This window comes from Talpa occidentalis, unplaced genomic scaffold (assembly GCF_014898055.3).
Source record: "Talpa occidentalis isolate TD23 unplaced genomic scaffold, MPIMG_talOcc4v2.1 talOcc4.12, whole genome shotgun sequence".
NCBI classification, from domain to species: domain Eukaryota; kingdom Metazoa; phylum Chordata; class Mammalia; order Eulipotyphla; family Talpidae; genus Talpa; species Talpa occidentalis.
In genome coordinates, this window is record NW_023601212.1 from 19,057,085 (window position 1) to 19,082,514 (window position 25,430).

General features: G+C 47.5%; 1 long non-coding RNA gene across 5 annotated transcripts in view; it reads left to right on the forward strand.

The window, feature by feature from the left end:
- LOC119240763 (uncharacterized) overlaps positions 1 to 25,430 on the forward strand; it is a 140,475-nt gene that overhangs the window by 43,857 nt on the left and 71,188 nt on the right. Inside the window, exon 2 of one of the 5 annotated variants that reach the window (XR_008551050.1) lies at positions 21,714 to 21,787. The exons of 1 other annotated variant lie outside the window; for it this stretch is intronic. This is a non-coding gene — a long non-coding RNA (uncharacterized LOC119240763). Of the gene's footprint in view, positions 1 to 21,713; positions 21,788 to 22,703; positions 22,729 to 23,605; positions 23,850 to 25,430 lie in introns of those variants that run through there. 3 more of the 5 variants (XR_008551051.1, XR_005124187.2, XR_005124186.2) reach the window with 3 other exon arrangements.

A 25,430-nucleotide genomic window follows, 5' to 3' on the forward strand; every position in this document is an offset into this window, starting at 1 on the left:
TTTCTGTGTCCTTTGGGTAAATACCTAGGAGTGGAATTGCTGGATCATATGGAAGCTCTATGTTTAGTAGGTCCAGAAATCTCCACACAGCTCTCCATAGTGGTTGGACCAGTTTGCACTCCCACCAACAGTGCAGGAGAGTTCCTTTTTCTCCACAACCTCGCCAACATTTGTTGTTGCTAGTTTTTTTAATATGTGCCATTCTCACTGGTGTGAGATGGTATCTCATGGTAGTTTTGATTTGCATTTCCCTGATTGCAAGTGATGTTGAACATTTTTTCATATGCCTGTTGGCCATTTGCATTTCCTCTTCAGAGAAGTTTCTTTTTAGCTCTTCTGCCCATTTTTTGACTGGATTATTTTCTTTGTTGTTGTTGAGTCTCATCAGCTCTTTGCAGATTTTTGTGATCAGTCCTTTATCATTAGTGTTGTGTGCAAAAATGTTCTCCCAGTTGGTGGGGTTTCTCTTAGTTTTTGTTATTGTCTCTTTTGCTGTGCAGAAGCTCTTTAATTTGATGTAGTCCCAGCTGTTGATCTTTGCCTTCACTATCACTGCTTTGGGTGATGTGTCTGTAAAGATGGCTTTGATGTGCATATCCCGTAGTGTTTCGCCTATATTTCCTTCTATGTATTTTATAGTTTCAGGTCTTATGTCTAGTTCTTTAATCTATTTTGAGTTGGTTTTTGTGTATGGTGTGAGGTAGTAGTCAAGCTTCATTCTTTTGCATGTAGTGACCCAGTTTTCCCAGCACCATTTATTGAACAAACTTTCTTTGCTCCAATGCATATTCTTTGCTCCTTTATCAAATATTAGCTGACCATAAATCTGTGGGTTTATTTCTGGATTTTCTATTCAATTCCATTGGTCTGCGTGTCTGTTCTTGTTCCAATACCATGCAGTTTTGATGATTATGGCTTTGTAGTATAGTTTGAAATCTGGGAGTGTGATGAACTCCATTCCCTTCTTTTTTTTTTCAGGAGAGCTTTGGCTATTCGGGGTTTTTGGTGATTCCATATGAATTTCATCAATATTTGTTCTATTTCTTTGAAGAATAATATTGAAATTTTTATTGGAATAGCATTGAATCGGTATATTACTTTTGGTAGGATGGCCATTTTAATAATGTTTATTCTTCCAATCCATGAGCAGGGGATGTCTTTCCATTTCTTTGTATCTTCTTCTATTTCTTTTAACAGTGTTTTATAGTTTTCTTTGAAAAGGTCCTTTACCTCTTTTGTTAGATTTATTCCCAAGTATTTGATTTTTTTTGTTTTGATAATAAAGGGGATGTTTTTTTTCATTTCTTCTTCAGATTTATTGTTTGTGTATAGGAAGGCTACTGACTTTTGCATGTTGATTTTGTATCCCAGCAGGAATAATTTCCTTTTTAAAAAAGTATAAAATGAAACTTGCTTTAATTGGAGAATAAAATACACAGAGGACAAGACACACATCACTGGTATATAGTTTGCTGAATTGTCACAAATTCACACACAAGGGCAACCAAAGGCTAGGCCAAGAAACCAAGTTGACCAGTTGTCCCCTTGCAGGCACTATCAGCACTTCAAGGTGAGACTCATACCTAGCCTGATTCCTTCTGTTTTAAAAAACACTGAGGTAAAATTCACACTATAGGAAATTAACCATTTAAGTGTACAGTTCAGTATGTTTCATATACCCACAATGCTGTGCAGCTACCACCTCTATTAAATCCCAAAATGTTTTCATCTCCCCCAAGGGAACTTTGTCCCCATTAAGCAGTCTTTCCTATTCCCTGTCCCCAGCCCCTGGCAACTATCAGTTTGGTTTCTAGCTTTAAAACTACCTATTCTGGATATTTCATATAAATGGACGCATGTAATATATGATCTTTTGTTTCTGACTTCTTTCACTTATAATCTTTTCAAGGTTTATCTATGTTGCAGCTTGTATCAACACTTCATTCCTTTTTTATGCGTGAATAATATCCCATCATATACATGTATATGGGGATACATTCTGAGAAATGTGTCATTAGGTGATTTAGTCATTGTGTGACCACCATAGCATGTAATTATACAAACCTAGAAGGTATCGCCTACTACACACCAGGCTGTGTGATGCAGCCTGTTGGGATGACTGTAATGGATGTGATATGACTGACCTATTGGTTTTTAAATGATGCATGATTATATACCACATTTCATTTATCCACTGATAGAAATTTGAGTTGTTTCTATCTTTTAGCTATTATTTATAAATAGTGTTATGAGCATTAATTTATAAGTATTTGTTTGAATACTTGTATTGAATTTTTTGGGGTATGTACATAGGAATAGAATTGCTGGGCCATATGATAATTTTATGTTTAACTTTTTGGAACTGTTAAACTTTTTCACAGAGACTGCACCCTTTTACATTTCTTTTTTTTTTTTTTCTTTCTTTTTTTTTGTGGGACCCTCGCCGGTGGCCAGGGATTGAACTGGTGCTGCAGAGGCTGTGGGCAGCCTCGCAACCCAGCGCTCAACCGCTGCGCCACCAGAGGAGGCCCATCCTTTTACATATCTATCCACAGTGTTCAAGGGTTCTAGTTTCTCCCCATCCTCACTGACACTTATTTTCCATTTTTGTTTTTGTTTTTAAGTATAGCCATGCATCCTAGTGGGGATCAAGCTATATTTTATTCTGGTTTTAATTTGCATTTCACTAATGAAAATTAAATATCACTAGTGACACTGAGCATCTTTTAAAAAATGTGTTTATTGGCCCTTTGTACATCTTTGTTGGAGAAGTGTCTAAGTTCTTTGCTCATTTTAAAATTGGGTTGTTTGTCTTTTTGTTGTGGAATTATAAAAGTTCTTTATATATTCTGGATGCTAGATATTTTTTTTTTTTTTTTAAAAAGGAACTCTTGGCCTTTATTTTATTTATTTATTTATTTATTTATTTATTTATTTATTTATTTATTTACACAAGCACTGGGTACAGTCAGAAGCGCGGGAGGGTGAGAGAATTCACCAGAGCCAGAGCAGGGAGCAGAACAGGCAGAAGGAGCGAAGTACACTGCTGAGGGGAGCAGCGGGCGGCAGGAGAGGTCTGCGCGCCTTGTGGGACCCTCCTCCAGTGGCCGGGGAGCAGCAGGGGATCGAACCAGCTGCGGCAGCTTCGCAACCCAGCGCTCAACCGCTGCGCCACCGGGGAGGCCCGCTAGATATTTTTTTTTAATAATAAATTTTATTTTTATATTCCCCATACAGTTGTAACCCCCCCTTTCTGATCCCAATCCCTCCCCTCCCGCCCCCCCCAAAAGTGTCTCTGTTTCATAGTTTTTTGTTGATTCTGATTTTCACTTTCTTATAGTTATTCATTTTCCTGGTCCCTTATTTAAGTTTTCTAGATTCCTGCTATGAGTGAGACCATCCGGTATTTTTCTTTTTCTTTTTGGCTTATCTCGCTGAGCATGATCCCTTCCAGCACCATCCATGTTGCTGCAAATTAATGCTAGATATTTTTAAGAAATATGACTTGTAATTATTTTCTCCTGTTTCATAGGTTATCTTTTCACCTTCTTGATAATGCCATTTAATGCATAGAGTTTTAAATTTAGATGAATTCATATTTATCTGTTTTTTTTCTCTGGTTGCATGTACTTTTGGTATCATAGCTAATAATCTATTGCCAAGTCCAGGGCGCATTAATTTTCTTCTAAAAGTTTTATAGTTTAAGCCATTATATTTAGGTTGTCAAACTGCAGTGAATTAATTTTTTTTAAAAAATATTTATTTATTTATTTATACAAGCACTAGTTACAGTCAGAAGCGCGGGAGGGTGAGAGAATTCGCCAGAGTCAGAGCAGGGAACAGAACAGGCAGAGTGACGAAGTACACTGCTGAGGGGAGCAGCGGGCGGCAGGAGAGGTCTGCGCGTCATGTGGGACCCTCGCTAGCGGCCGGGGATCGAACCTGCGCTGAAGAGGCTGCGGGCAGCTTCGCAGCCCAGCGCTCAACCATTGCACCACTGGGGAGGCCCTATATTGAATTAATTTTTAATATGATATGACATAGGAGTCCAACTTTATTCGTTTGCATGTGGATATCTAGCTCTCCCAGAACCACGTGTTGATGAGAATAATTATTCCCCATTGAATAGTCTTGACATCCTTGTTGGAAATCAGTGGGATGTAGATGTATTGGTTTATTTTTGGACTCTTGTTTGTATTCTGTTGTCTATGTTTGTCCTTATGCCAGCACCACACTGTTTTGATTATTGTAGCTTTGCATAAGTCTTGAAATTGAGAAATATTACTCTCCTAGGTTGACTTTTATGACCATGGATTATTTTTGCTGAGTTTAATGTAAAACTAAGCAATTGCTGTAAATGGAATCATAATATGTATTCTTTTGTGTCTGTTTTCTTCTGCTTAATATTATTTTTGTGTCACTTTTCTTAAGTTAACAAAGAAACTTTAAATGGCATGTAAATGATTTTAAAGGTCCGAAAGAATGAGAACATTCAAATAAAAAGCAGCACTCTCACAGTTTAATTCTCTACCTCGCTTCCTCAGAGATAAATGATGTTGCCAGTTTCTTGAGCGTTTATGGAGAGAAATTTTAGGCATAAACAGCTCTTTGTGTACATCATGGCCTCCTCCCCCTGTTCCCCTTCCCTGAGAGAGTAGCAGATGCTATTTGAAATTATTTCTTGAGTAGTATGATACCAGCTTGCTTCTTTGCCTTGAATTTGCTCTTCAGAGTGATCTTGTCCATGGCCTTGGCTTGATTCTCAGGACTCCACTGGCCTTCTCTTCTCCGTTCTGGTCTCTGGAGTGGATGTCTAGTTCTTCCATTCTGAAATCAGCCTTGGATTTTAGGTTCTTCAGTGTTGCTTTCTATAGTGTTTTTTATTTGGAAGCATAATCTGGTAAGGTTTTGGCTGAATGTGTGGATGGGAATTTTCAATGATTCCTCTGAATTTGGTGTGGCTATGTCTACCTTGTGTAGCTCCAGTCCTGTTTAGAGAGGCATCCCCAGGGCATGTTGGAAGAGAGCCCTGGCAACCATCCTGGACTGCAGCTAACTAGAGTGATCTTTTAAAAATGCAAATCTCACTAGTCCTATGCCCTACCAAAGATCCTTAGACAGCTGCCCAAAGCTTAAGCACTCCCAACTTTATAGCAGCAACTCCTGGGGCTTGCAAATTCATGTGCCTCAAACACTGTCATTTTGGCTTTTATTTAGCATGAAAAACATGGGATGTGAGTAATTTATGTAGAGGTCATTATATCACAAAAATGTGATAGTTACACTAGGGAATACTCAGAATATTTTGACATTATAAAGGGACGATGGAATGCTATTCAGTGATAAAAAGAAATGTGCTCTCAAGTCATGAGGAGTCGTGGAGGAGATTACATGCTTATTACTACGTGAAAGAAGCCAAGCTAAAAGGCAACACAGCTTGTCTTTCTCCTTCTCCTCTGCCTGTGAAATTCTACACAGGCCATTCTTCAGGCTCAGCATAAATGTCCTGTTGCTGTGAAGCCTTGCTGGGCGCATCTTGTGTGGTCATGATGCTTTCATCTCCTGCACTTAGAGCAGCATTCATGGCAGGTACAGCTGTGCTTCGGGATCTACTTTGACTAAAGTAGACTTTGACTTATGCTTCTTTCTTTGACTTATGCTTCTTTCTCCTCAGCTTGACTGTTCTTTTATTTAAAGGATGTTCTTTTATTTAAAGATCTGGAATGGTGGCGGGTGTGATGGTTAATGTTATGTTTCAATTTGACTGTTTGACTGGACCACAGGATGGCCAGATAGCTGAACATGATTTCTGGGTGTCTGTGAGGGTGTGTCTGGAAGGGAATCGGGATAGGTGGAGTAAAGCAAAATGGCCCTCCGAAAAGTGGGTAGACATCATCCAGCTGGTGTAAACAGAACAAAAGGGTGAAAATTGAATTCTCTCTGTGCTTGACTATTGAGCTGGACATGGATCTTTTCTTGCCCTTGCTCAGTTCTCAGACCTTCAGATCTGAACTGGCATTTATACCTTTGGCTCTCTGGCCTTCAACACCATCAGCTTACCTGGTCTCCAGCTTACAGTAAGCAGGTGTTGGGACTTCTCAGTTTCCACAATGACATGAGTCAATACATTATAATAATCTATCTATCTATCTATCTATCTATCTATCTATCTATCTATCTATCTATCTATCATCTCTCCTATTTGTTATGTTTCTCTGGAGAACCCTGACTAAGACAGAAATTGGTACCAGAAGTTGATGCTGTTGTAATAAATACTTTAAAATGTACAAGTGACTTGGGAATGGGATAATGGGTCCAGGCTAGAACACTTTAAATTTAGTGCATGCTAGATAAATTCCTATATTTTTGTGGAGCAACTTTTCTGGTGAGGATTCAGAAAGAAAAGAGAGCTAGAGAGAAGGCTTCTGTCTTCTTAGATAATACTTAAATAATCATTAAAAAATAATGTTGATGGAAATATGGACGGTAAAGGGCATGCTGAGGAAATCTCAGTCAGGAATGAAGAACAAGTTACTGGAGAAAAGGCAATCCTTGCTATAAAGTGGCAAAGAATTTGGCTGAATTATGTTTGTGTTCTAGCATCTTGTGGAAGGTAGAACTTGTGAACAATGAGATTGGATAGTTAGCAGAGACGGTGTCTAAGCCGAGTGTTAAAGGAATGGTTTGTTTCCTCCTGACTGCTTGTAGTGAAAGGCAAGATGAGAGAAATGAATTGCAGATGAAATTGCTAAATAAAAAAGAACCAAAACTTAAAAGATTTGGAGAGTTCTCAGCCTGTCTGTATTGGAGAGAGAGAGAGAGAGAGAGAGAGAGAGAGAGAGAGAGAGAGAGAGAGAGAGAAGAAAGAAAGAAAGAAAAAAAAAGTATGTAGGGAAGAAGACACTAAGGGTGTGCTAGACTTCTGATAAGGAGATCAATGTGGGTGGGAACCATGGACTTAATCAGCCATCTAAAAAGAAGCCAGGAATAGAGATAAGATTACAGCAGCAGAAACACTGTCAGCTTGGAAAAAGGAACAGCAGACAGAAACTATCAATAGAAAGGGGTGAAGGAACGTGTGCTCTCCTTCAAGAAAAGGGAAGAAGGACCTGGAGGTGATTCAGAACTCACTAGGGCCACTGCCTAGGTTTCAACAGGGTGGAAGCACTGGGGGTACAACAGGACCTCAGCCTAGGCAGCATCCCACTAAGCTGTGAGGGTGATGTTGCCGCCCCAATGGCTGTGGAAGACAGAGTATCCAGCCAGGGAGGATTGTTCTCAAGCCATAAGATCTCAGGAAATTTGCCCTGCTGGGTTTGGACTGTCTTGAGAAGCTGTCACCCCTTCTTTCCCATTCCCTGTTGGAATGGGAGTGTCTGTCCACCAACGTATTTAGGAAGTACATCATCTGCTGGGTTCTCAGGGCCACAGCTGGAGAGCACCTTGTCTCAGCATGAGTAGACCTCGAGTTTCATCCACATCTGACTTAGATGAGATTTAGGTGAGACTCTGGACTTTCAAGTTGATACTGGAATGAGTTAAGACTTTGTGGAGGGGAGCGCTGTGGGGTTGGAATGAGTGCATTTTGCATGGGATGGGAGGACATGAATTTGGGAGGGCCAGTGGCAGAATAATCATGTGTCCCTCCAAATTCATATGTTGAAATCTAATTCCGCCCTCTGATGTTATTAGGAGGTGTGGGGTCTTGGGTGTGTGTGTGTGTGTGATTAAGTCATGAAGATGTGTTATAGGCCCAGACCCAAAAGAGTGAGTCCTTTGCTCTCTAGGGAAAGAACTCACCAGAGAGGACAAGGTGTTGTTGAAACCGGGCAAGGCTTTATTAGAGACTCATGCATGAGTGAACCAGCGCCAGAAAGGAGAATTTAGCCTGCCTCCTTGAAGGGAGTTAGCAGGAGGTATTTAAAGGCAGCATCATAGCTTGTTCTGGGTGGGGCGGCTCCGGGGCATGTGCAGATGAGTTACCTTCCCACTGCACAGGGGGCTCTCGGCCTTCTCCCTCCAGGAAACTGTGAGATAATCACTAGTCAGGATCTAAGGCTTTTTGTCTCACGTGGTGCCTCATGGCTGGTGTGGTGGCCCAGTTGTTTGGAACGAGCTCTTCAGTCCATGATTCAGTCCACCTGTTCAAACAGGACTTGGGGTGCAGCTCATCCTACTGGCTCTCGATTTCTTCTAGTGAGGTTGTCTCAGGTGGAGCCCTCTTAGTGCCCTTCTAATGGGAGACTAGGGGCTGACTCAGACTCTTTCCACATGAGGATACAGCAAGATGCAGAAACACCACTGAGCTATTGCCCTGCTTTAAGAGACAGAGGCCTGGGCAGTCTTGGTTTGCCTCCTGCCCCTGGAGCATGCCAGAGGTCAGGAAAACCCCAGAGCTGTGGCTCCTGCAGGATTTTCCTCTATTTAATCTAGTAGCTTCCTTCCCCAGCACCTGGCATGCTCTCAAGAAGTTGGGTCGGGGCAGAGGTGGGAGGACTCCTGGGGTTTACGCCACTGCAACTTGTATGTCTTCCTGGGACCAGAGAACAAATGCCCCGTTTCCTCCAGCGCTCTCTGTTGTCCTCTTTTCTCCTCCAGCAAACCTGGGCCTTGTGACCTGGGCAAGCTCCTCTCTCTGGCCTCCTGTCACACTCTGTGAAATGGGCTGATGTCTGGCCACGGGCCTTGATGTTAGCATGCTGCGGAGCTGGGTCTGATCTGGAGCCACCCTCCAGTCCTCTGCCATGCTGGGTGCTCAGCGTGGGGATATAAACCACCTGCCGGGGATATTTTCAGACACAGCTGCAGTTGAATAAATCATGACCAGGAAGAGGATGGCACTGCGATGAAGGCCTGGAGCCAGCTCCCAAGAGGGCGGGGGTGGCCCTGCTGCTCCTGTGGGCCCTCTCTGCCTACGCTGCTCTGCTTGCTCACGACTGCTGGCTCTATGCCCCACTGTGCTCCTCCCCTTGGGCCAGCCCCTCCTTCCCAGGTGTTCCCACCTGCCCCCGCTCTGACAACTCCGTGTTTCTTCTTGCTTGTGTGTCTTGAGCCAATGCCCAACTAATTCACCCACTTGAAAAATAATACCAGTTGGGTCCCTTCCTGAGGTGCAGTGGGGTGCAGAATAGAGGGGTGAATAGACGTGGTTTTCACTACTGTTTGTTCATTCTGCCCTGGGGCATGTAGGCAAGAGCATGTATGTGTGGCGGGAGAGGAGCCAGCTGGGCGCTGGGAGGGAAGAGAGAAGGGCACATCCTGAGGGGCTCAAGATGGAGGAGGTGCTGGCACCCGCATTTCCCAGCGCTGCTCCTTTTGTCCCCCATGCCTTTCCTCCACACTGTCATGCATCAGGGCCTCTCAGGCACCCCAGCATTATACAGATGTACAAGAAATAATGACTTTAAAAATTCCTCTAAGACAGCTTAATTTAGACTCCAAGCCCCACTCCTGCTGGGGTGGCGGGAAGTGTGTCTTTGTCCTCTCTGAGCTCACCACCCAAGACAGTGCAGCTTGAGGGGAGCGGAGGCCCCGGAGGCACTCATGGCTTCTCCCTCCTCCCTCTGTTCCCAGGCCTCTTGGGGGTCAGGCTCAGGATGGGAGTTCCAAACAAGAGACACTGTCCTGGTATAGCTATGATTTCGTTTATATGACATTTTGCAAGTGGCAGCACTAGAGACAGAACAGATACCTATTGCCTGGGTTTCCCAGGGAAGGAGACTGTCTTCGCGGCATGTGTCTCTTCAGAATTTATAGAATATTATATCCAAAAAGGGTGAATGTAAATTATACCTTACTAACCCTCATTAAAAAAAAAATAGACTCTTCATCAAAGATAAGGCAGTCCATCCATGTCCACTGCACCATTTTTCCACAACAGCCCAAAGGTCGGACTAACCCAAGTGTCTGCCCAGGGGAACAGGTCCGGAAGTGCAGGTGGAGGTGAGAGGTTCAGGACTTGATGAAAAGTGAGAGGGTTCTGGTGGCCTGGGATGGTGTGGGTGCCAGCTGGGAATTGGGGGTGCTTAGTGGAGCTGAGGCTTCTCTGAGACTGGCCTTCTGCTTCCTTCCTTCCATGGTTACAGTGACCTTGGGAAAACCAGCGATTGATAAACCATGAGACTTGTACCTTCTGGAAGGGGTCTGGGGACCCACATCGGGTCACTCACTTTTCTCCTCTACCACTAGAGGTGACAGTAGCCACTGAGAAGGTAAACGCATCATTTCTTAATCTGCACAAGTACCCTACAACTTACTGTCCTTTGGAGAGTAAACTGGGACTGTGCTAGGAAAATTGGATTTCCAGTTCCCTGCCTCTAACCCCCAGTATTAGATTCTGTGATGAAAGCTAAATTGGATCGACGGATGCCAGAGACAGGCAGGAGCCAATGGTGGCGAGAGGGAGCTGCTAATCAAGCTGTATAGTTTTAGTTATCACAATGAATACATTCTAGAAAGTGCTGTACAAAATCACATAACCAACAATACTATTTTCTATCCTTAAGCAAATGTAAGAGGGTAGATCTCCTGTTGCACATTCTTACCAGAATAAAACACAAATTTAAAAATTATGCAAAAAAAATAAAAGACTGAAAGGAAACATAGAAAGTGCTAACAATGATTACTCTAATTTGGGCCTATCCACGATTTAAAATATTTATACTTTTCAATGTTTTTTAATTTTAAACAAATGAGTGCCTTTATATTGGAAATTCTACACTAGTACCCCTCAACTAGTCTGAACTCCTTTAAATGCCTTTTCCTGCAGTTTGTAACCATTTTTCCAGGAGACCTGTCTGTGCCACTCACTGGGCCTGACTGCTGTCAGTCTGTCTTGGTCATCTTTTCACCCTCAGTACCTGTGCAGAGCAGAGGCTCGTGCACGTTTGCTGAGAAGGTGCTTGGTGACTTGCACTTGCACACATCGCTTGCAACCCAGAGAGTTCAGGCAGGTCGTCTGCACTCTGTTCCTTAGGGGACACTGTTTGAGGGAAGTGCCCCAGTGTAGAGGGGGTTTCTTTGTATTGCAAATGACAGAAAAACTTAACTGTCTGAACTTAGCATCAGCTACAAAGACAATTTGTCAAACCACATCACTTAATAACCCAAGGATGATGTCAACTTCAGATGAGGCTAGACTCAGGGCTCGAATGACTTACTAGGGACTCAGGTTCTCTTCCCCTCACTCAGCACCCCTTCTTCAGCATCAGCTCCATTCTCAGATAAGCCTTCTATCATGATCCCAAATGGCGGTCAGCAGCTTCCAGGGACTCTTTCCTCGAGGACCACGTGACGGTGTGCCCCTGTCTCGTTGACTTTGAATGGTGTGTCTATTGGCACAGCCACTAGTTTACAAATTGTTGAATGTCAATTTATGTTTTACGCTGTCCTGGGGACCAGGGATCCTTTACTCAGAGCCTCCAAACTGCCGGAATACAACTGGTTAAATCCTGGGGAGAAGAGGAATCTGCTCAATGATACAGCATCAGAGCTCTTTTGTTAATGCCCTGGATGTCTCTCAGTCAGGAGCTAAATGCTCACAGGAGCACCAGCACCTTATCTAAAAGTCACTGATTTAAGGGCCCTTCCAGCTTGCAATTCCTCCTTAATATATTGCAAAGGCAATTTTTCTGTACTCTTAGACACCCCCTCACTCCCTGCCAGAAAGGTCAGAAGATGGGGGTGGGGCCCATAGAGATAGACTCGACCAGCAAATAGGGTTTTTGAAAGATGAGCTTTGAGTTCACAGCAGTTGCAAGTCCCTTGTTGATTTGCCAACTCCTCCTTCCATTTATTCCATTAAGCAATTAAATGAATAAGGAGGTTCTGGAAATGCATCAAATTGCTGCAGCAGCCTTCTCCTGGCAGGGGAAAGCTCAGCATCTCTGCTCCCAGAGTTCCTCTGGCTGCCTGTCTCTCTTCAGGGAAGGGAGGGCGGGCTGGGGTTGGAGAGGTGGACCTTGGAGTGGGGTGGGGGCTTGCCTTGGATGCTACAATCTTGAGCCCAGCAGGGGAAGGCTCAGGGATGTCACCTTTTCTTTCCTCCACATGCAGAAGCTCCTGTTACTTTCCTGCAGTGGGGATGGGCCTAAGCTACAGAGGTCCAAGCTGTTGTCTCAGCCGTGACTATGAGGTCATTGCTTGCCCAGGGCTTCATCAAAGCTCCTTACACCAGTGTCCATGTGAATGCCAGGTAACTGGGCCTACTGGTAGCCCTTTGTGATCAGAGCTTCCCAAGATGGGTGTTGAGTGGGTTCCAGGTGTTCTGAGGTCTGGGTGAAGCCCAGTGGAGCCCAGAGTAGCTCAGTTCCCAGGCTTCTCACCTCTATTACTGAGCAGATTTGTCTCTACCCCAGAGCACCCCAAAATGTTATTTTCTATACATGTCCTGGTTGTACGTAAAGAGACAGTAGCTGAGTATCTGATTCCAGGAGGCTGGCCTGGTAAGGATCAGGGCCAGGCACTGGGTTAGATCAGAGATGCTTAGGTTTCACTCTGTGAATCTCGATGAGGGGAGTGGAGCTTCTTTAAAATGCAGAGCCCCAGTTTCAATCCAGGAAGTCTGATTCTAAGAACTGGGGTGAAACTCTTTTCTGCCACTGCTGACTGGGAGACCCCAATTTGGGCAGATCCAACTTAGGTGCTTGTTCTATTGTTCTTTCTGCTGTTGCCGAGGCCATTTTTTTATATACCCAGGACCTATATTGGGCTCTGGGGCTGCCATATTAAAAGTGACATTTGAAAGATTACACGGTGATTACAACAAGGCAGTGTGGTGAGTGCCAACACCCAAGTCCAGCACCCTGCTAAGGTAGAAAGTGGGCTGGGACAGCTGAGGCAGACCTTGGATGCTATGGTGAGGAGTTTGGATTTTGCTGGGAGTGCAAGGAGGAAATAATGGACTGGTATGCTCAGCTTTCACTTGAGGGAGCTGTGGGAAATGCATGGGGCTGAAGCAGGCCCCCCAGACTCTGAATGCAGCTCTATTCAGGGTGGCTTTAAGACTTGGTTGCTCACCTTCTCTGAGCCTCTTTTCCACACAGGGAAAACGAGCATAGCAATAATATAGAGAGTCAGTGGAAGAGTACATGGGCTGGGATAGGAGAAACTGCCTGACATAGTGCCTGGCACCTAAGATCTCAAAAAAAAAAAAAAAAAAAAAATTCCCTTCCATTCCCAGCGATGTGATTGTGGCATCAGATGGTGGAGGACCAGGTGGGAGGCTGCCTTATCAGGTCTGAAAAAAGGTGTGGGAGGTGGATGGAGGACAGGGGCTGTTGTGGGGAGAAGATCTGGTGCATCAGGCAATAAATGGAGGTCAGGCATCCTCGGCATGGAGGGATGGAGGGAGCAGGAGCGACGGGGAGAGGGTAGATTCAAGGTTATTCTGGGTGAGGGGTGGCGTGAGAAGAGAATAGTCTAGATAAAATTCTGGAAGGCAAGATATTTCGGGGGTTGGCCAAGCAGAGGAATCCAAAAAGTCAAAAAGGGCTGTTGGAGAAGCAGGAGGAAACCTAGAAGAAGCTCCATGAAAGTGATGGAGGGTATGGCAATGGCAGGCGCTGCTGCACACACAGGGTGCAGGCCTTTGGAACGGGAAGGTCACAGCTCTCTCCAGGAGAGCAGGAGGGTCAGCAGGGGCTTGAGTAAGCTGAGGAGTCCACGCAGAGTTGAGAAGGATCGGAGTCCTAGCGAGGGCGCTCTTGAATGGAGCCATGTCAGGTTCTGCGCAGTAAAGGAGCCTTGCTCCAGGAGGGGCGTCTATGTGGGGGCCGGCTGAAGAGTCCTGACAGGTTTTGAAGAACCAGAGGCTTGTGCTGAACCTTGGAGGAGGGGAAGGAACCAAGCCAATGTGGGATTCTGCATTAGAGTAGGAGGGGAGAGTGGGAGGGATGTGGGGGTTGGGGGAGGAAGGCAGGAGTGTTGGTGTCAGGAGGAAACTTTCGGATAGAAGGGAGGAACAGGGAGTGGCTGAGTTGCAGAGAAAGGGCCTGACAGCAGGAAATGCCTGCCTTTGAGTGATGAGGGTGAGCAGGGGATGACCAAATCCGGCTGCCCCTGAGGGGCCTTGTCCCTGAAGGGCTTGAGGTGTAGCCTCGGTCTCTCTGAGCTGGAGGTCGGGGGTGTTGCTGCCATGGGAGCTGGTGAGGAGGCCCTGCCGTGCAGACTCGGGGTGGGGGGGGGTGGAGGTCGGGGGGGGGGGGGGGTGGTGGTCAGGGAGGGCACTGTATTGCTCAAATGGACACTTGTTGGAGGAACAATAAGGAACAAACTCTGAGCCCAAGAGTGCCATCCTGAGTGAACTCCACTCCCTGGCATTTTTGTGGATTCCACCTCCTCTCCTCGATGAAGAGATCTCAGGTGCCTGGGACTCTTAATCCCAGCCTGCCACCAATGTGATTTTCTGAATAGGGGGTCTGCTGGGAACTAGGGGTGGAGTTAAGTGGCCGTGCTTGTTATATAATTGAAATAATGTGGATGCAGGCTTTTTCTTTTCTGGCTTTCATCTTGCACCCTGGTGTCTCAGCTCAGGTGGTGTTATTGGTAGTGTTACAGGGCAGGGTGAGGGGTGCCTCAGAACCCCCAACCTTCCTGCTCTAAATGGGTTCTGCCATCCGCTGCGTCAACACAAAACATATGACCTTTAATGGGAAGGAAATTTAATACAATTAAGGAACAGTACAGAAAAAACAAAGAATCTAGTTTCTAAATCAAACACCCAAAGTTACCCGTCCCCTCATGGATAAAAGTCCACCCAAATGGGACTGGCCCAGACCAAGGCCCCAAAGCCTGCCACAGAAGGTCTAAAGCACCTTCTGGTGGGGACCCACAGAAAAGGATCAGCAACAACAAGACAAGCCCAGAAGGAAAAGAGCAAAATCAAAATCAAGATAAAAGCTGCCGTTGTCACCTCCCCACGGGTCTCTCACCCACATCTGTGTTAACCAGTCCACAATCAAAAAGCAAGCATAATTTCTTCACATGTCTCTCTGCTCCATGTGTCTCCTCCAGGTCTCCTTCTGGCTCTCCATCCTGCTTCCTTCCTTCCTCAGTCTCCTCTGCAGCTGCTTCTCTTCTCTTTAGATCCACCCTCCTTTGGGTGGGGCAGGGAACCTGGAACTTCCCCTTTTCCTGGGGACCACCCTGTTATAGGTTCTGCCATCTGCCCTGTCAAGACATAACATACTCCAGTGCATAAGACCTTCAATGGAAAGGAACTTTAATATCATTAGTGTGCAGTAAAGAGAAGAGAAGGGAAAGAGTAGTTCCAAATCAAGCACCCAAAGTTACCCATTCCCTCGTGGGTAAATGCCAGTCAAACAGGGTTAGCCCAAAGCAGGACTGATAAGGCACATAAGCTTGCCACAAACTAAGCCACATTCTGGTGGGGACCCATAGAAAAGGGGCAGAAGGGGCCAGGCAAGTCTGCAGATCAAGATAAAGGCTGCCATTGTCAACCTTCCCACGGGTCTCTCACCATGTCTGTTTCAAGTGTCTCTTTCCATGTCCCCCAAGTCCCTCGTCCAAGTCTAAGACCAAGAAGCAAGTGCATCTTCTTCACATGTTTTTCTGCTCCATGTGCCTCCCCTAGGTCGTCTTGATCTCCTCTCATTTCTCCTTGCTGCTCAGCTCCACCCTTCCTTAGGGTGGGGCAGGGAACCTGGAATCTCAATTATTTTCAAATAATAGTTTCCCAATAAAATTACATGTCCCCTTGTAGGCAAATGCCTGAAGAGGCTTGGTCCAAAGCAGGCTGCTGAGGCCTAAAATCTTGTCACAAGTCTAAGTCACCTCTGGCAAGGAACTACAAGAAAGGGCAGATCCCAGAGAGTTGGGAAAGAAGGAGAGAGTCAAAATTCAAAATATAACACAGAATTTGCAATGAGGTCAAGAAAATGGCTGCCATTGTCTTTGCCAAGGACCAGGTATAGCCTGACCATGTGTCTCTCACCTCTCAGGTGTCTCTTCCAGGTGTGTCTATATGTTTCTCCTCCACGTGTCTCCTTCCATATGTCTCCAAGGCCCTGTCTCAGCAGTACCAGGGTGAAAGTTGAAGCAGGAGCAACGAGAGAGGTGGACCCACCTGTCTTGCTTGTTATCTAGGTCCATCTGGCCTCTCAGTAGCCAGTAGCTCAGTTCCCAGTAGCTCCCTCACTCATGGCATACTGGGAGTTATAGTCCAAGGTGGCTACATGTGAGTGGGGGGCAAGGAAAGGAGTGCCACCCCTTCACTGAGGTGTAGCTATAACCCACCCTCCCCCTGCCCCATCCTCTGGATATTAAGCCAGGGTGTCCATGTTGCAGTCACACCCATGACTCATCTGAATTTTGGAGCCCTTCATAACATGATGGAGGAGGGGGCAGAAGCTTGGAGGAAAGATAGAATTAAAACCACATCCTCCCTGGGTAATGAGGTCTCCCTGTAGCCTCTTTTCTTTTTTTCCCACTCCAGGGCCCTGTTGCTCTGCCCTCTTTTCTTGCAGAGAAACACATATCTGCTTCCCTAGAGGAATCAGTGGGAAAACCAGCTCACATTCCATGTAGACCTGGTATATACTGGTGCTGCAGAGGGAGCTGCAGGAGGAGAACATGTTCATTTGTGATCAGCTTGGGAGGACTGCAGCCTTGCTCTTTGGGCAGTGCAAATTGGGCACGGCAGAGAAATGGGAGAATTTACCCAACAACAGGGAGCCTGGCAGGGCAGGGCTGCTGCCTTCCCCTCTGGGGGCCTGGGATGAAAGCAGGCCCTGAAGGAGTGACCTTTGGGAGGCCTGGTGATGGGAAAGCCAGAGAGATTGTCTATATAGGGACTGACTAAGCTGGGATCAAATAAAATCCCAATTCTCCAGGCTTAGCAGTGTGGAAGGAAACTCCCACTTAAGAACCAAGATTGGATTCTGAGGTCTCCATTGTCCCCTGGGAATCCACTCCTCCTGGCTCTGTGGCCACTCTCCACTAAGCTGGAAGTGGGATCATCGCTTTGATTTCCCTAACCACAGCTGAGTCAAGACTGGGGTATTCAACAAATAATTGCTCAAGGTTCAGGAATGACAAATGGGAAATAAACACAGAGAGTAACATGAAACCAACCCGCAGTCCAGGTACAACCCACGTGCCAGGTACAAAGACAGCTTCTTCATCGGGAGGGTCTCCCCCACCTCTCAGGCTCTGTCCCTGGGTCCTGGCTTCCACTAGTGACAGGGATCACTTTTCTCCTCCTCTTTTGGTCCTGGGACATAGCTTAGTCTTGGGGCCTCCAAAGGACAATTTCCTTAGGTAGAATTGAGGAAGCCCACAGAAGTGAGGAACACATGCAGTAGCAGGAAGATTGATTCCTGGCCCTCCTTCTGCTGTTTTTCTGGATTGGGGTGTTTTTTTGGACAGCAGCATTAGGCCCTCCACTAGGACAAGGTCCCCACCAATATCTTGGTGGGTGCTTTTTTCTTTTTGTGCTTTATTTTTCAAATTGTTCAGAAACCATAGTTATTAATCAGGGACCCCGGCAGAGACATCTATTTGCTAGCCGTTACACCAGAGACTCAAGATACAGATGTGACAGAAAAACAACCCAAGCCATCCAAATGGAGCTGAATCCATTAAAGTATTGCTGTTTTTAATGACAAGTTTTAAAGCAAAATTTCCGGGCAAGTCCTTGATTGTGCTTCCTGCTTGGGGGTTGCCTGCTCTGAAAATCATGGTAAGGAGATGAGCCATGGAACTCAAGCCCACACCCTGCGCTGCTGGGAAGGGGAGAGGCCCAGTCCCTGCAGTGGAGTCTGAACCAGCTAATGGAGGACTGAGAGATGGGTATTCTAGAACAAGGGTGTGGCTGCTTCCTTTGGGATTTTTGGAAGCCCGTTATCACTGGGGATTGTTGGGGTGGCGCTGCTGAGGGCCCAGTGGGTGATTGGGTCTGGCCTCTGGGTCTCCCTGACGCTGGGAGCAGGTGATGTGGCAGTGCTAGCTGGCTACCTATGTTCTCCTCGCCCATTTCTTGGCTTGGTCCTGTTTTTGTGAGGGTCTTAGTTATTTCTTTCAGTTGAGCTCCTGTACCCTGGGAGGCCTATTGGGCCTCAGCCCTGAGCTGCCCAGGTTCCCTTGTGGCACTTCTGTCCCACTGGAGGAGGCAAACAATCCAACAGTAAGAGCCAGTGCATTAAGATTCAATCCCCATCATCTTGTGCTAAGTGGGTTCCAAATAATCCATTACAGAATGAGAGATCACATTCTCCTGAGGGTAATGAGAAGTGAGTTATCTGTGGGGGGGGGGCGTTGATAATGGGGGAGGCTAGGAAGATGGGAGCAGGGCAGATACGGGAAATTGAGGCACCTGCTATTCAATATTGGTATGAATCTAGGGCTGTTCTAAAATGTCAGTCTCTCTAAAAGAAAATCTGGTCTGGGAACATGGTTTCTTAGCATCAGCAGGAAAAGGAGGGATTACCTAGCCATGGCCACTTCCCTAAAAGCATTTCTGAATAAAATAATTTGAAAAACACATTAAGTAGCTTTGCTCTGCCTATGAAAATCCTGAGATCAGGCATTGCTTTCAGCTAAGCTCTGGGTAGTCCAGAACTTTAATAACAGATTTCTTATGTGGGGTAATTCTAAAACTCGAATTATTTTAAAAGTAAATGGTCATAAAATTGCATACAGTTAGAATACTGTGAAGTCATATATTTTAATTTGGAGACTTTTATTTTCCAAGTCAAAATAAGAAAAAACACTAAGTTATAGAAGAAATTATTTTTTCGGTCTCAAAAAGTAAATAAAGAGTGCAGCTCTACTATGCTAAAATTAGAGAGTTCAGAGTGGTCACAAGGCTGTCACTTCCTAGACATCTCGTGCCTGCCCTCCAAAGCGTGAATTTGAGCTTTCCCTCATTCAGGAACAGCAGAGGCGGGAGGCTGGAGTACAGGAGGAAACCCCTGTTCTCTGGAAACAGAGCCAGTGTTATTGCAGGGCTTTCTGTAATTCACTTTATTATAAATGCTGCTAGAGTCTGAGACAGAAAACCAGGGGTCCTGGGTGAAGAGATGACTAGAGAAGTCTCTCTGAGTCCCTGATGGTTTAGCAAGAGCCTGAAGGATGAGCACTAGCTCAAGGTGGGACTGACAGGTGGTGGCTGCCAGGCTGGGGCGGCTGGAGGGGTCCAGCCCCGCTCCAGTCCCCTCTCATGAAACCCAGTATCTGCCTCTGGCCGCTTCTCCTCCAGGGACCAACTGCATTGTTCTTGTCTATTTCCAGGCCCCTTTGTGCTCCTGCCTTTGACCCATCCGCAGCATTCCAACCTCCCTCTCCCGCCTCCACCCCAAGTAGATTCTATTACTACCCCTACTTACTGGGGAAGATTGAGACACAGGTTAGGTGACTCACCCAAGGCCCCTCAGAGTGTCCACTCCAGGCTCTGAACTGTGTTCTTAACCTAGACCTAGCCCTGTATTCTTATTGGTTCCTCACTGGGTGGTGCCTTCCATGGCACCTGTCCCCAGCCCTGACTATGGTGCTCGCCCACCTGTCCATCCACCTGTTCTTTGTTGGCCACTGCTGGGACATCTGTAGGTGCCCAGGACCACTGGGATGGTGCTCAGTGAGGGCAGGGTTATCATTTCAGGATAACCCTGGATACAGCTTCAGTTACGGCTTTGTCTGACCTCAGGGTGGCAAAGGGTGCTTGTTGCTTGTGTGCTCGGAGATTGGAGTTTTGCGGGGTACCTGGTGGCACGAAGGCAACTCCAGCAGTGGCCTTCATGCCACCTCTGCTGCTCTCTGCCGTTATCCTCTTCTCCACCAGCCAGACTGCTTGACCTGATTGGATTCCTACTTGCCTGTCAGTCAGTGAGGGTCACCTCCGGACTCTCACTTGGAGGCCACATCTCAGCCACTGACAGTTCCACACTTTAGAATTTGGATTGGGGTACAGAGAGGAGAACTCCTAATCCTGGGGTTCAAGGAAGTCTTGCTAGAGGGAGTAATCTCTTAATTCACTGCTACACCTGGAAGAGGGGAGTTAAGCAGGTAAAATGGGCGTGGGGAGGGGAAGGGTATGCCTGGTGAGGGAACAGCATGTATGAAGGCCTGTAAGATGTTAGGGAGGGGACCAGGCTCTGAGGTAGAAGCAAGGGCAATCCTGGGACAGGGATTTAGTTATGCCCGTTTATGCAAAGGCAGGGAAGTTGGTGGCATCTCCAGGCTCCACCCTTCAGTGCTCTGGGCTTTTTAGGGCAAATGACCGGGAAGGGGACTGAGGCTGGGAGTGGGAATGTGGAAGGAAGGGACAGGTTTGAGATATAGACATGGGGTGGAGAGAGAAAAAAGTCTCCAAGCTCGAGTATGGCTTCTCTGGGTGCCCCCACTCAAGCCTCCTACAGCTTCCAGTGAGCCTGGGGCTACATCTGCTGCCTCTAAGGAAGACAGCCTGACATTGACCAACTTGGGGAACCTTCGCGCCTGCTGGTGGGCGGTGGCTGGAGCAGCACCTCCCCCTCGTGGTCTGTTCTGCAAGTGCAGCCAGTGGATGTGCCCAGAGTTTAGAGCTGCCCTGGGCACCCGCCCACCTCTTTCTCATCAGCTTTTTCTAGTCCTTGGGTGCTCACTTGTTTTTGGCAGCTTGTAGTATATCACCAGTTGTGTGCTATCCAGAGAGCATCCCTTATGTGCTAACCCTCACTGCCTTGTGTCTCTGTCTGTCCTGCTGGCTTGGGATATCTCTCTGAGATCAGCACTTCCTATCTTGTTTTTCCAACAGTCTCTACCTGGTGTCATTCTGTCTCTGACTCACTCCCGGCCGCCCTCCACTGTCCTGGAGCTAGGGTCATGGCTGCTCTCCCTGCAATGTTGGACTAATTCCTGAGAAAGAATGGGCTTTTCAACTTTTTCCAGGATGAGTCAGGAACTCCTGGAGGGATGAGGGCTCAAGACCCACCCAGTAGTGACCTCAGAGGATACCAGAGGTTATAGGAGCTTCGGGCAGGCCTGGGATTGTATTGAGAGATTTTTCCAAAATATGCTCATGGGACTAGCTGGGGCCAGCTGGGCCTAGCCACATTCCAGGGCCTGTCTAGGAACCCAGTTCATTGGTTGCTAGTGTGAAACTGTGCTCTGGTGCTGTTCTGGCTGCTGCCTATTTGCAGACTTTCTGTTGCTGCAGGGTCTTTGCACAAACTGTTTTTTCCTTCTTGGTCTAGTCTTCCCCCTGAGGCTGCACTTTGAAAACCACTTCCTCCAGGAAGTCTTCCCTGATTTATAGTGTCTGAGATTGGGCTTTCCACTGAGCCAAGGAATACCTGCTACTCTGTTAATGTCATTAGTTCTACCTTCCTGACTTGTGTGTCGATTGCTGTATCATTAGTGTCTGACCCTTTCTGGCTCTCACTAAATACTTTGAAAGAACATTCTGGAGTCCCACTTGGCCCTACCAAGCGTCCTTCTCCTCGAAGTTTTCCCTTTCCTCTCTGTGCCACCCCCTGAGCAGCATGCTGTCCAGTATCTTAACTGCTAGTCACATGTGACTAGTCACCTTCATATGAAGTAAAATTAAAAATTCATTTGCTCAGTCACACTGGTCACATTTCAAATGCTGAGAGTTATGTGGCTTGTGGCAAATGACCATATGGGACATATTGAATATCACAGATAGAAAAGAGCATCGTGACAAAATTATTTTGGTCAGCAATGTCTAGAAAGGTCATTGGAAATTACTTTTTCCTCAGATTCTTTCACACCTTCAGAGGGACGATGGGACCATGACAGGTCCTCTCAGGATCCCTGGGGCCTGGCAAGTCAGGTGAGGTTTATGGAGGGATACAGGAGGATGGATGGATGATGGAATGGAGGGAGGGATGGAGGAAGAGAGAGAGGGAGGGGTGAATGGAGGAATGGAGGGAGGAATGGATGCAGGGTGGATGGATGGATGCAGGAGGAATGGGTGGATGGAGGCATGGAGGGAATGATGGAGGGAGGCATGGATGGACGATGGCTTGCTCCATGGAGTCCTGGGGGACCAGGGAAGGTGGCACAGCTCTCACTGCGCAGGCCAGGAGAACTCTCACAGGTCTGTGGGGATTTGTTCCCTCTAGCTTCTGCAGGCAAATATGGAGCCTTTCCTTTGATGACCCTCCGTTTGGAAACTTGACCGTGTGGGTGGCCATCAGGGGACTTGGGACTGCTGGGACTTGGGGGTTCTACCACTGAGGTGATGGACTAAAGGGCCAGAATGGGGACCTTGTGTTTTGGGAAGAGCATCAAACGGTGCTATAAACTGAAGGCACCAAAGGTGACTGGCAGTGAATTAACTGTGGAGGGGTGGCGAAAGGGCCGGGAAGTCTAGGACAAAAGGAGAGTGGCAAAAATACAAATCAAGATAAAGGCTGCCATTGTCAGCTTCCCCGCGCTTCTCTTCTAAGCATCTCTGCATGTTTCTCCTTCACGGGTCTCTTTCCAAGTTCCCCAGGTCCCTGGTGCAAGTCCAAAGTCAGAGAAGCAAGAGCTCTTCCTCTTTCTTTTTTTTTTTTTTTTAAGTTCCCCTGCCTTCCTTGTTATATACCTTCACCGTCACTGCTCATTCCCGGGAGCTAGTCTGGGACTGAGTGTAAGTGGTCCCGCCTCTAATAAAGGGAGGGAAAAGGAAATACTTGGGTAACCTCTGGTGTGTGGGTCATAGTAGTGGGGCTGTGTGACCCTGAGTGATGGGACTGGTCTCTCCCCTCGAGGGGAGCTCTGTTGAGAGTGAGTGGATAAGTTCTAAATGATGAGGGACTGCCTGGGGGCAAGAGAGAACGCTGTGATAATGCTCAGGAGCTGACAGTGAACTTGCTGGCGGCATCTAGCCCAGGACCGCTTGGATAATGGATCTGAGACCTGAGGCCACTGCTTCAAACTGATGGTTCTCTGGAGCTGAGGCTGGAAGCCCAGGGATTAGGCAAGGGCCGGGGGACCCAGCTGAGGATCCCTGGCTCTCCAAGTCAGGGTGGGATAGGGTGAAGGTCTGGGCTTTGGACTTGGGGAGGCCAGTTCAGGTCCCAGCTGGGGCTTTGGCCTTGTCATTATGGGCCCAAGTATCCTCATCTGTGAAGAATGGGAACCCTAGTGCCTTATGCCAGCTGTGAACTGGCACAGGGCTCTAAAGAGTTAGCTCCCCTCCTCGGGCCCCGCCTTTGGTTTCCTCTTTCCTGCTGCCACTGGCTCTTTGTCCCCAGATCACTCTGCCACTTTCCAGGCTGAGTAAGTGAAGACTGTGGGCCATGCCCCTCTGGCGTGGGAGACCCTTGCTTGGGGCCTGCCCTCCCCTCCCCTGCCACATGTCTATGAGTCACAAACAGGCTCACCTGGCCTGAGCTTCCATGTTCTGCCCACATGACTCCCATGTGACTCTGCTTGACCTGTGGCACCCAAGACTCTGGACCTGGGGGACAGGAGCAGCATCTTGGGTCTCCTGGCTCCTGGCTCGGTAGGGGTCACTTGAGAGTGTGGGTCCATGTGAGGAAACTCCTGTGGAGGAGCTGTGGGCCTGCCTGGTTGGAGAACTCCGGTGAAGTCTGCATGTGGGGGTGGCAAACCTGAACTCCCATCGGGTCACAATGCCCAGGAGAGGAGGTGGCATCAGTGAGCTGCCCTGATCCTCAGGTCCACTGTGAGCTGCTCTGCTGGAGTGTGTTGGCTTCTCTTAGCAGCACCACCATGTGGTCCTGAAATGAGTGTGGCACCATTCAGTGCACCCCTCATTTTAGAGAAGAGGAAACTTAAATGGAGGGCAAGGTGGCCCAAGGGGATGCTGGGAAGTTGGGGACAGGGGAGCAAAGAAGTCCCCAGGCTGGTGCTGATCTCCTTGTGCCCAGGTGTGTGTGCAGGTGTGTGCAGATGTGTGGGGGTGCATGGTCCTGGAGGGCACAGGACCCTATCAGGTCAGAGGACCCAGAGCCTCAGCAAGGAGCAGGGAGAGGTAGGAGGAGGGAGCCTGGACTAGGGCTCTGTGGTTCCCAGTCCACAGACCTGTACCTGGGGGCTTCAGCACCTGGGGAGGGGACTTAGCCTTTTGTGCCTTCTTATTGTTTGTTTGTGTTGCTAAAGCCATGAAGTGAAGATGGTAACAGTGTGGAGGAACCCACTGGTGGGGGGTGAGATCATACATGAGAGGTATTGAGAATAGTGCTGGGACGCAGCAACTCCTCCTGTGTGGCTGATCCCTATTCTCCTCTCTACTCTCCTCTGCCTGAAGGTGGGGCCCAACTCTGGCCTGGTCGTTGCCTCCAGAGGGCCATTGGTGGGACACAGAGTTGCCTGGATTGGGGGAGGGGCCCTGGCTCTGCAGGGTCGGGTGGGAGGGTGGGCACTGGGGCAATGGGGGCCTGGAGAAACAACAGTTCTTTCCTTTTTAAATGACAGAATCCTCTATGCTCCTTGTTCCAAGTTTGGAAAGCACAGAGGCATATAATCTCAGCAACAAAAGTCCCTTCTAAAAACCCTTCCACACCTTGGACCCTCTCAACTCCTTTTCTAAAGCCTGCTCTTCAAGATTAAACACTGTTAGCAGTCTAACTTGCATCCTTTCTGGGTCTCTACATATTTTAATAACAAGCAAAGGGCCTCCCCTGGTGGCGCAGGTGGTTGTACGCAGTGCTGTGAAGCTGTCCTGAAGCTGTCCGCAGCCTCTGCAGTGCCGGTTCAATCCCCGCCGGCTGGCCGGCTGGCGAGGGTTCCACATGGTGCAGCAGACTTCTCCTGTCACGCCCACTCTCCCCTCAGCAGTGTATTTTGTCAGTCTGACTGTTCTGCTCCCCACTCTGTCTCTGCTGAATCCTTTTACCCTCCCACGCATCTGGCCTGTACCCCGGTTCTTGTATAAATAAATAAATAAATCTTTAAAAAAAATAACAAGCACACACACAAATACCACTTCTGTTTTAAAAATAATAAGGAAATGGCAATATTATACCTTGTTCAGCAACCTGACTTCCCACTTGGTGGGGAAGTGGGCTTCCCCCTCCTCCCCTCTGCTGCCAGCACTCCACACTGTGATTTATCCATGCTGCGATTTATTCCACCGTCTCCCCAGTCTGGGCATTGGTGGGGGTGGGGTTTCCAGTGATTTGCAATCAACAACAATGGTGCCAGCACCCTTGCGGGTGCAGCCTGTGTCCTCCTGCAAGCTTCTGAGGCTAAATTTCCCCAAAGGGGTATGAGGGGAAGTGTGGATGGGTCTTCAGGGGTTGCTGATGAGTATGTGTACCTGTGTGTTCAGGGACAGGAGAGCTGGTGGAGGGGAGTGTGAGAGCAAGGGCCCATGACCCAGGTCCCCAACTCTCAAGGTTGCTAGGGCTGCCTGGGGTGGGGCCCCTAGCACACTGTTGCTTCTCTGCCCTCCTCACCTGGCCCTCAGCATCCACAGTCCTACTCCATGTCCCTGGTCCATTCATTTCCTCTCTCTCTCC